This window comes from Symsagittifera roscoffensis, chromosome 6 (assembly GCF_963678635.1).
Source record: "Symsagittifera roscoffensis chromosome 6, txSymRosc1.1, whole genome shotgun sequence".
Lineage (NCBI taxonomy): Eukaryota > Metazoa > Xenacoelomorpha > Acoela > Convolutidae > Symsagittifera > Symsagittifera roscoffensis.
Genome location: NC_087067.1, coordinates 4,998,657 through 5,010,544, shown reverse-complemented (window position 1 = coordinate 5,010,544; position 11,888 = coordinate 4,998,657).

Genomic DNA, 11,888 nt, shown 5'->3' with positions numbered 1-11,888 from the left:
GGAAAAATATAATTGATCGTGAATGGGACAATTTTTATCAATTGATTCTTTTAATTTATAGAGTTCATCTAAATTGCTGGCTTCTGATTCTGAAAATGCGTTTCTATTTTTTGAAAATCTTTTTCGTGTGATTTGTCTTTGTTTATTTATTATTTTTCGTTTTATTGTTAGTCGTTTTGTTCTAATATATCCAACTGTTTGTGTATGAGGTGTGATTACAAGATCGTATTTTTTGTTATCTATTTCGCAGATGTGTAAAACGATTGTTTGTTTATTTCCTAGATTTTTGAATGACATAAGTTATAGGATGAGGGATGCAAAAAGTTGTTAGATGATGTCTACTTTCTTAAACTGTTAGTCCTTACGATTTTTTGGTTAGCTTAACCTGGGTCTATTTGTTCAGGGTTGGAGAGAAAAGTATATCGATTCCGGAGAATGATTTTTTACTTTCTCATGGCTAGTATAAGCTAAGGTGTTAACTTACTTAATCTTACTTAGGGGTAGTGATTGTGTTCAAGGGTTGGAGAATAGTAAATCGATCCACAAGGTTCAGGTATAATTAGAACGCGAGTAGTTCGTTAGATACTATTTTAAACTTACTAAGTCTAAGATTTATCCTGGGTCTGGTAAGAGAAGGGTTCAAATGAAGGATGAATAACCGAAGTTCTTCACTGTTTATCCTAATTTGAATGGTTAGTTTTGTTGAAAAATTTCTATTAGTCTTGGGTTCTTTGGAAGGGTTGGGTAGTGAATCGACGTTTGAGGTCGTTAGACACTTGCTAAGTGGGTGGGGGAGAACAAAATTGTTCTTTTTGATCCAAGGATTGGCCTTGATGATCAAGTTTTAAATTTAGTGAAATAGAAAATTAATTAAGATCCAAGGATAAGCCTTGATGATCTGATTTTAAAATTAAGTGAATTTAAGTTTAAAATGGTTTAAATTTATTTAAGAAAAAGATTTAGTTTTTTAATGATATTAGTGAGCTTATGATTGCTGTTATGTTTAGGTGATGAAGCTGGGACAACAGATGATTTTATGATTACTAACAATTTATTGTCATTCTACTAATTTTTGTTTTTATTTTCAATAAATATTTTCCAAACATGTTTTATATAATACTGCAGAATTTAAGAAAACGATCTGAGATTTTTTATCAATCGTTATTGTATATTAGTAATTTTGTTTAGCGCCTGAAATGATCATGAAGATTGACTTCAAGATTTTATGTTTGTAAATGAAAATCTAAATTCATTGCTAATAAAATTCTCAATATAAAAGTTTGTGTTGGCTTTTGCCGTACTATCATATAACTATAAGGTAAGTTTCTACTTTGTCGTATGTCGTCTCTGGTTCGAGGTCTTTTTACGATTCCGGGTAGTTCTGTTATCGTTCGGAATATTGGCTCTGATCTATTGAGTCGTAGAGACATTTCAACTAAATTATCGTCGTATAACATTTTGAAAACGTTTTGTCTAAATTCTAATCTATTTTTGGTTAATTCTAAGCTATTAAGGTCTTGTTCGAGACTTATGGTTGCACCAGATGAGTTAAGTGTGGAGTGGTTAACTCATAGAGTAATTTCGGATAGGGTACACCGTCTGCTCGTCACGCTATCTTATTTTCGGCCGGATAGATTCGTGCAACTTCTTAGTCTAATACCGATCCTAATCTTACTCTTATACTATCTAGTCTCGGGTTGTTTAACTAGTCTCTGCTAGGCTCAATAGATCTAGGGTATACTGGTTTATTGCGGCTGCTGAAGTTCTCTTGGAGAGGCAACTAATTTCTAAGTTAAATTCAAATCTCTCTGGTGCTGAAATTACAAGTTATTTCAGCACTTACAAATAAGTGGGTTGTTAGTTAGATGGATCATGATTGGTCAATATTAAATACTTTACAGTGGTAAAATATCTAGTTTATCCAATCATAAAATATAGTTTAGATCAGGTTCCATAGTGGCAATTCAGTGGAAGAAAACTGCTTCTCTTCAACCTAAATGATTCATAAACTGATTGTCGCGCCGTTTTTTGTTCACACGTGTGAGAACACATCTTAATCTTGTAGTGCAATAAAATAGACCCAGAAAGATTGAGCTAAATAAAAAACTTGTTCCCAAAACACTATGACTGCCAGGATTTCAATTTCGATTTGTCGCTATTTCATTTTTTTTTCATGGGCTTTCTTAGTTTGATTGCAGCTTCCACAGGAAACGGTTTTTTATCGTCCTTAAAATTTTTTTTTTTCAAATTTCGAGCTTCATTCAAATAAATTGATGAAACAGTTTTTTATGACATCAAAATTTGTTTTTCAAATACTGGCTATCGTTTTCTTATACTACCTGGAAAAAGCAATTGAACAAAAGAGATTGCGCTATGTCGAAAACAAATTTGTACATACTTTTTGTTCATAATTACTATCAATGTTTGATCGGATTTGAAGTCCATTTGGAAGATTTGATGCCGCTAAGTCAAATTGTTTGCAAAAATTTTTAGTTTAATCAGCAATTCAAAAAGATAAAGTTTTTATTTTCTTTTCCTCAAAAAAGTCAGTTTGCAAATCGAAATCTTCTTTTTTTGGATTAAAATGACGGAAAAATTAAGATTGGATAGTGTTTATATTTAATCAGATTTCGACTTTTCAATTAGGCGTTTTCGATTTAGCTTTTTTTAAAAACAGAAAACAAATGCCGAAAAAAACCATCGCGCTGATCATTCGCAACAAAAAATAGGAAGGATAGAAATGAACATTATTTTCATCTTAAAAGTGTTATGATGATTTTTCTCAAGTGCATGTTTACAAGTAACCAACCAGTTACTTGAATAATCTCACAAACATTCCATATTGAGGTAAATTCAGCTTGTTTTTACAACTAACGCGTGTATACGGTGGTACATGAACCAGCCAAAAATGTGTAATTGTTATGTAATAGTTATTTAAAATAATATATCAGTTACGAAAGTTATGCAACTTTGATTCATTTGACGTAACTTTTCCGCTGCTTTATATACTTTAGTTTTGTTTGTCGTAACTTTTCGACGGGTTTATACAATCTGCGCTTTTTCGATTGGTTTATACTTTGGCTGGTTTATGTACACTGGTTTATATAAACGGGTTATACCCTTTTGTACTCAAAGCTGCGCGTGGAGGGATGTGTAGCCAAAAAAATTTCTACAAGTTCAGTGAGATACCTTTTCGTCAGGGCGAATATTCAAGTCTCAGCACTGCTACCTGCAGTCTTGTTACCTCAAACGATAGTTTTACCTTTTATTGTTTCACAGTGCTTTGCAGCTCCAATTATTTAAACTTATTGTGTATAATTCAACTACATAATGTTTCGGTGCCTATGAAAAAACGACAAGGAAAAAGTATTTACCGAAAAAAAACTAAAAATTAACACGCAAATGAGATAACTGACTGAACAGGATTGTTTCAAAATTAGTATCGAATAGAGTTTCTGAAACCCTATAATCAGCAAGTAGACTCTTGACTGACCTAGCTTTTGAATTTCGACAAGCTTTTTTGACCAAGTTCTTTTTTAACCTTAGTCATTGTAAACAGTCTCAAAAGTCCAGGTTCAATCTCAAAAATCTTATAGCGTTTGGTTGTTTTCGTGTGCTTTATTGTCAGACTACTTGCGACTGTGAACCAGAGTTGAAACCGGGCCTGAGTTTGAGGCCCGGTCCAGTTGGGAGACAAAAATTTCAAGCCCGGGTCCGAGCCTAATTCGATTTTTTTGCTTTTATGCTAATAATTTTCAAAAGTTATTGCAAACTATCTAGTCCAATGCTGTTCAAAGACTGAACAGCGTTGGACTAATTAATTTGCGTTATTTTTGAAAAACTGAATTAGGCTGTTATTTGTTGCCCGGCCCAAAAAACTAAGGAAAATAACAAGGAAAATAAACTGAGAAAGGAAAAAAAAATCCTCTGTTTTTGGTTAGCCAAAGACATTTCCCTTGACGTTAACGGAAAATCGGGATACTCATGGTTTTGCTGTGCTACGAGCAGTTCCGTGTTTAATAACTTTTGATGAAAAGAAGCAAGTCGCACTGTGTTAATGATATATTTGACGATAGTCAAAGTTTTCGAATTGATTTACAAACGGCTTTATTTGACTCAACTTTACCATGCCAAAATTTTGCTTTAAAAGTCTTCGTTCATATTCAGAATAAATTTTATCGTTCAAACAAGCCAAGAATCATAGTTCTCCTGAAGCCCTATGAAAATTTCTTTATAAAACCTAATTCAGCTATAAATATAGTCGAAGTATGGTAACTGAATGACTAGCATTTTTCAAAAAATTAGAATTAAATTTTTTTTTGTCCATTCGAACAAGTTTGACAATTTGACCATTAACTAGTTTTATGAGCTTCATGATTAAGAACATAGCCAACAGACAGTTGAAAAAGAATCAGTGAAGTCAATAAAACAGAACGAAGTTCTGACTTGATTTGAAAAACTCAACTTTCGAGTTTCTCAGTAAAAACCTTGAAGTTCTTTGAAACTCACTAACAATTTTTTGATGGACAGTTTTTGATAGATCAATAGGTCAAACTTTCATTACGCTGGGAAATCTAAAAATAAAATCTTTTTATCCAACCTAGAAGTCGATCACGTTATGCTGTTCGATAGTGGAGTTTGCCTTCCTTTGAACTAAGAAAATGAGCTGAAATTAACAACAATTCAAGTTTCTGCCTGAAAACATTTTCTGAATTTTCCTGTTAAAAAGTATCACGATCTATATAAGGGTCTTAACTATGTTCATCGACTCTTAATAACAATTTTTTTGTTTTGGAAAAGTTGCTAGTCATACAGTTCTCATATTATGGGAGTGTTTGACTAATTTTTCAAGGAGAAAATGCATGACTAGTCTTTTTGTTGCGTGGCTGTCAACGCGGGAGTATGACAAGAATTTTTTCATTTACGTTATGGAAAATCAATGATAAGAATTATTGTTCAACCCTGAAAGTCGGATTCGATTCATTATTTAATAACAATTCTAAATTCTTTGAATCTTCGACCTCTTGCACAAATCCTCAAGGAGCAGGCGAATGGCGAATTGCTTTTTGTGTTACATATAAAATTTTAAATTCTTAAATTTTTTCTTCAATTTTTGAATTTGCTTTGCGCGTGGTTAGTGCAGAGCAGTTAAAGGTAGGCTTACAATATCAGTATTGCATTTCTTTTTGATATGCAATACTTAAGTTTTTTTGTCGAGTTTTTTGCGTATCTACACTATTTTTGTACTTGCTCTAAATTTGACTAAAAACTGTTTTTTAAACCAGTTTTTCTTCAATTTTCGGTCAAATCAGGTTGGAAAAATTGTTTATTATGCTTTGTTTCACTCGAAAATAGTTGACTTGTCGTTGCGTGTCTAATTTTGCGAGGAAAAAGTTAAAAATACAATAAAAAGTAACTAATCACGCCTGAGTGGTCCGAACAAATGCGATAGTTTCGATTACTGATATATGGTAGAAACAGTTTCGGATGAAAATTTTTAGTGTGAACTCTTAACTCAAATGAGCCTTAAATTTTGTTTCGTTTTATAAGAGCAACAATTTTGTGTCTGAGCAGAGAAAATGTTTTGAATGCCCTAAAACATGATATCGAAAAAGATATGGTATCAAAAATTAAAATAGATTTGGTGATAACTTTGCATTCTTTACAAGTTGTTGATAAATTTTGTTCTCTGTTTTGCCTCAATGAAAACTTATAATGGGGAAGTGGGGCTAGTTCTTTTACCAGACCGATTTTTTTTACCAGAAGACAATGCAATAACTCAATAAAGATAGGAGTAAGTTAGTGGAAGATTCGAAAAGCAAGCGGTTAGAACAAACAAAACTTCGCTGAGAAACCATGAAGTCCTTGTCTTTAACCAGACTAAACCTTTGGTAATTAAAAAAAAATTGGCGATATGATTTTAATGTGGTTTTTATTTCCATTAAGAAATACGGTTGCAACATGTTGCTCAAAATATTACTCAAAAGTTCTTTCGAGTAGAATTTTCAAAAAAAACTGCTTTTAAAAATTCTGAGGCCATAATGGAAGTTGTTAATATGTTGAGCAAAATGTTGATCTAAATCTTGCTCAAAAGTTGTTTCGAGTAGAATTTTCAAAAAAACGGCTTCTAAGAATTCTGAGGAAATCTGATGGAAGTTATTAATATGTTCTCTAATTCCATTGGCAAACACATAAGGGCTGAAATTTACCCCAAGTTCTTTCAAACACAATTTAAAAAAATGCCTTAAAGTTTTTTGAGGTCAAAAGTGATTTTTTTTGTGATCACCAAAGTGCAATTTTTAAATCCGCTCTGACATTTCCTAAATAATGATTTCTTTCAAACTGATACACAAATCATACACGTTAGGAGTTGAAAAGAGAGGCAAGCTGTGTGATAACTTTTATTAAAGTGGATTTTTCACCAAAAGGGTCATTATTTCCATTTTAATTTGTTGTTTGTCTTTTAAATCTAAAATCTTCCAAAACTAATTCAAAAACGATCAAAAATTCACAACCTAACCAGTTGTTTTTTCATTAATTTATATAACATATTTTGTTTTTCAGGATTAATAAAATTTTCTTACATTAATTTTTTTAATTTTTAATGCATTGTATACATTTTTTCCAAAAGTTGTGTAAATATTGTCGATAAAACGGTTTGTTTATCCTATGTGTTAAAAAATCTTCGAGACAGATAGTTTTAACTTGACAAAAGAAAACAATCGACCTTTAAATTCTCTTGCTTATTAGTGGTTGAAAAATTGATAACTGTTTATTTCCCAGGAGTCAGCTCATCGAACCGAAAAAAGCTTTGGAAAGAGCTATACTGATCATCATGTGTAACGATTGAAAAAACAAATCAAACATCTCTAAAGCAGATACTGCCTAAAATCTAAATGAAACTTTTGCAATCGACCCGAGGACACTCGCACCGAGCGCCCATGGATTCTAATCGATTATAATAGATTCCCGAGACAAAAATATTCGATTATAATCCATTACGGATGTAAAATTCAGACCACGAAATTGATTATATAGCCATTATAATCGATTATTTTTGCAAAAGGGTCATTATTTCCATTTTAATTTGTTGTTTGTCTTTTAAATCTAAAATCTTCCAAAACTAATTCAAAAACGATCAAAAATTCACAACCTAACCAGTTGTTTTTTCATTAATTTATATAACATATTTTGTTTTTCAGGATTAGTAAAATTTTCTTACATTAATTTTTTTAATTTTTAATGAATTGTATACATTTTTTCCAAAAGTTGTGTAAATATTGTCGATAAAACGGTTTGTTTATCCTATGTGTTAAAAAATCTTCGAGACATAGTTTTAACTTGACAAGAGAAAACAATCGACCTTTAAATTCTCTTGCTTATTAGTGGTTGAAAAATTGATAACTGTTTATTTCCCAGAAGTCAGCTCATCGAACCGAAAAAAGCTTTGGAAAGAGCTATACTGAATAGCATAAGATCATCATGTGTAACGATTGAAAAAACAAATCAAACATCTCTAAAGCAGATACTGCCTAAAATCTAAATGAAACTTTTGCAATCGACCCGAGGACACTCGCACCGAGCGTCCATGGATTCTAATCGATTATAATAGATTCCCGAGACAAAAATATTCGATTATAATCCATTACGGATGTAAAATTCAGACCACGAAATTGATTATATAGCCATTATAATCGATTATTTTTGAACAAATATAATCCATTATAATCCATTATAATCGATTATAATCCATAATTTTTGTCACTGAAATCGATTATTTTTGCCAAGATAATCCACTATAATCGATTATTTTGAAATGAAAATCCATTATAATCCATTATAATTGATTATAATCCATTTCATTTTTAGAACTAAATTCGATTATTTTTGCAAAACTTTGCAAATTTTGCGAGAAGTTTGCAGAATTTATGCCCTGTCTTTTACTAAATGCCATGTCTCAACTTCCTTCCCTCGCCCCCTCAAGCTTTTTAACCCCCCCCCCCCCCCCCCCCCAACTAAAGGGGCAGGGTAAACTGGAGGGGGGGGGGGGGGTTAATGGTGGGAGGGGTGCTAAACGGGGGGGGGGATAGTAAACTGATGGGTGGTAGTATACTGGGTACTGAGGGCTTAACTTACTGGGGGGGGGGGGGGGTAAAATGAAGTGTTAAACTGCGATGAATTAGAAAAAGTAGAGACAAAAAAAATATATATTTTTTTCTTAAATGTAACATTTTATGAAACATAACACGTAGCAACTACACTAAACAGGAAATGAGATAATTTTGAACAAAAATATAAATTTAATGAATAACCCCTCGAAAAAATCCATTATAATTGATTGTAATCGATTATAATCGATTACAATGGATTTTATTAGGATAAAAAATATTAGGATTATAATCCATTTTTAATGGATTATAATCGATTATTTTGTCATTTTATAGATGCTGACAATATTATGACAATATAATCGATTATGATCCATGGGCGCTCGGTGCGGGCAGTCAAAGGAAATCCATTGCCAATGAGAAAAAATTACATTTAATAGGTGTAATTTTCAATGAGCTTACTCTTAAAACACAGCTTATAGTCAATCTCGAGCAGCATGAGCAGCAAAAAAACGATTATACGAAAAAAAACCTCCAAAAATTTCAATGTTTACTGAGCTGGGAAAAAAATCATTTTCCAAAAGCACTCGATAAAACTTAGTGCCATATTTTTGCTAGGCGGATGAACGAGACATGACTTAAATTACCTCTCTTTGATATGCTAGGTTCTAATCTAGATCGGACATGTTATCATGGTTTCTACAGACCTGAAGGTCAAACGTCTAGACTTGGTCGCAGCCAAGTACAATACATTCATCTCTACTATACCATTAAACATCCCGTCTTTATCATTCTAACATAAAGTTTAATCAACTTAGTTCTCTACTTGGGTATCTAAGGGTATAGCTTTAGTTTTAATCAGGGTTCAGTTTTAATCTTCTTTTCTGTTCATACTTTCATCACGCTCTCTTGTTTGATCACATTCTGATTGTTTTGAAGACCATGCCGGCTGTTTACTTGCATACATGTCATCATTTGTGTATTTTGATTCCTTCTCCATTGAGGCAATCAAACATGTTTAACATCTTCGACGCGTTGTCAATGGTAAAGTCGATTTGCATCAGTGTCCCGGATTCGATTACTCACATCAAGTCACAGTCACTCAATGTTTTGGTCAAACAGTTGTCTGAAATCAACGTCGTCGGGTTAGAATCGGAAAAAAAATCCCTCGTACATCAGCGATTTCCCCACCGTTTTGAGTCGTGTGCGCAATTTCACGTTGTTATTGAATCGCGACGAGTCGACGAATGATTTCAATGACTTCTTAAAAGTCAAAAAAGTATTATTGTCGAACTTGTCTTGTTGTCTCATGTCAAAAACGATAGTTTTCTAGTACATACATTCCTCATTAGTCAGTCTCGCATAACCGCACATGACTCTACTCCAAAAAGGTCTTTATGTGTCCGTCGCACAGTTTTCGATGGCAAGTGAATCAGTGAAACTTGGTCACCGTTTTTGGCTTTAACGACTGCTTTTTGAACCATGGTCAATCTCCCTTTGTAGCTTGCATCAATTTCTAACAGTATTGGGCCATCTAGTTTTTTTTAACGATTTTGCTTGTACTGGACGTTTCCTGTGTAATCGAGCCACAATGTTGAGCGCTCGTATGACAATTCAAGTTGGTCTCGTGTTTAGCAGGCTCAAGAAATTGTGTTGTCACGCAAGTCTTATCAGTTTTGTCACGCATTTTAATTTTCCGACCAGTCGTCTGGCCATGTTTACAAACTTAATAAACACAGTCATTTCGTTGTCTGCTGCTGACCCCGGGTCGAGATACCGCTCAAAAACCGCTCAAGATATGAGCGGTTTGAGCGGTTTTTCAGCAAGATTTGAGCGGTTTTTGAGCGGTTTTTGAGCGGTCTTATAAAGAAAACCGATTAAAACCAATAAAAAGGCCTGGAAAGGCAATGTGACCCCGGGTTGACATCCATAAACCAAAAATGCTTATTTTAAATTTCCCCACACCGAAAAAGCTTATCATACAATTGCCTGCATCAAATGTATGGAAAAATGCTAATCATACAATTTTCATACAATTTCAAAAAAACATTGAAAAAAGATTCAATCTAGTTTCTCCGGCTATTTGAACCACAGTCTGGTGATGAAAAATAACTACGTTTATTTTTATTTTTTTGAAAAAAAAATGGTTATCATACAATTTCCATATATGAAAATTGTATGATAACCATTTTTTCATGAAAGGCAAGATTTTCAGAAATTGTTCAAACTTGTTTATAAACAAATTTAAATTATTTAAGAGTGCTTTTGCTCAATTTAAAGGACATTGCTCATCAAAAACGAAAATTTAATTTGAAGCTAAAAAAATAGTTATCATACAATTTGAATATTTGAAAATTGTATGATAACCATTTTTTCATAAAAGGCAAGCTGTTCAAAATAATGTTAAAACTTGTTTTTAATCGAACTTAAAGTAATTAAGAGTGATTTTGCTCAATTTAAAACACCTTACTCATCAAAAACCAGGTTTTTTCTCAGTTTTAATCGTCACAAATTGTTAGCATACGACGAGTAAAACTAAGATCTGGATAAACATTGTAACTTTAATTCGTGGTCTCAATATGATTGCAATAAGTATTGACTGATAGACAGAGAAGTTCAAAACTCTGCCGTTTAATTGACCCCATTTTTCCCCTATAACGATAGTCTCAGTCGATCGCCGCACTCCGTCGTTCCACTAAATTGGAATTCGTCTAAGTGCACTATCATTATTTTCATCTCATTTCCGCCCGAGATCAAACAGTGTTGGGTCAGGCATTCAATAATCCGATTCATGTATAGCCGATTGATTAGGGTCTGGTACCATTCCTGGGCCGCGTCAGGAGTTTTCTTCAGGAGGCTTCGTGATCACATCTTGCATAATTTGCCTTGATTGCTTCGTTATATCAATCGTAATTGGCTCCCAGTTCAACGATTTGATAATCGTAACAGTAAAAACTTGCACGCCGACTTAGTTGCTATTGGGGCATTTTTTTCTGATGACAAGCTTTGTTTCTCCTGATCACCGCGACTAGCAAACCTTGATTTCGGTTGTTTGGCGCCGTTCACTGCCAGCTTTCAGGTATCCACGCATTGCATTATGAGCACTCCTTTTGCGATATCTCCGGCTATATGCGCACTGCATATAACTGAAGATATTCCAACATTCTAACTTTTATCGTCTGGATCGTAGGAACACATACTGATTTTTCCTGCAATCTGGTTTTCCTAAAACTTAGATTTGTTGATAAGGTTAGGACATGATGATGAAATTGGTTCCCCGTATCGTGTCATCAGTGTGTGTCATTTACTAAGTCGTATTCCCGAGTGGAAGATATTGTCGAAGTGTCTTTTATTCCGTTCTTTTCGGCCTTCTCTTCTGCTTGATTCCGTTCCTTATCGGTCTCACTGCCGTGTGTATGGGCTGCGCTATTCTCGAAGCTCGAGCTTATTCCCACGTACGCGAGCTTATTCCCGCGAACGCATTAAGAACAGGGTCGGAAGCTTAAATATACCGATAGTTTTTATTGAACAGTGGAACTTTAATCGATTCCAGATGGATCAACCTAAAAGTCGCCTCACCTCAAAATAATCACATAAAAATGCACTCAAGAAATTAAGTTAATACTCACATAGTGACGCAACTCTAGAATTAGGTACAAAGTAATTGTTCAGCAACTCTAAAATTGATCTAAGAAAATTAAGTTTAACTCGAGAAGAAGTTTAACTCGAGAAGAAGCAATTTAGTTGCGATTTTCTATTCGATTAGAAAAAAAAGTTTCT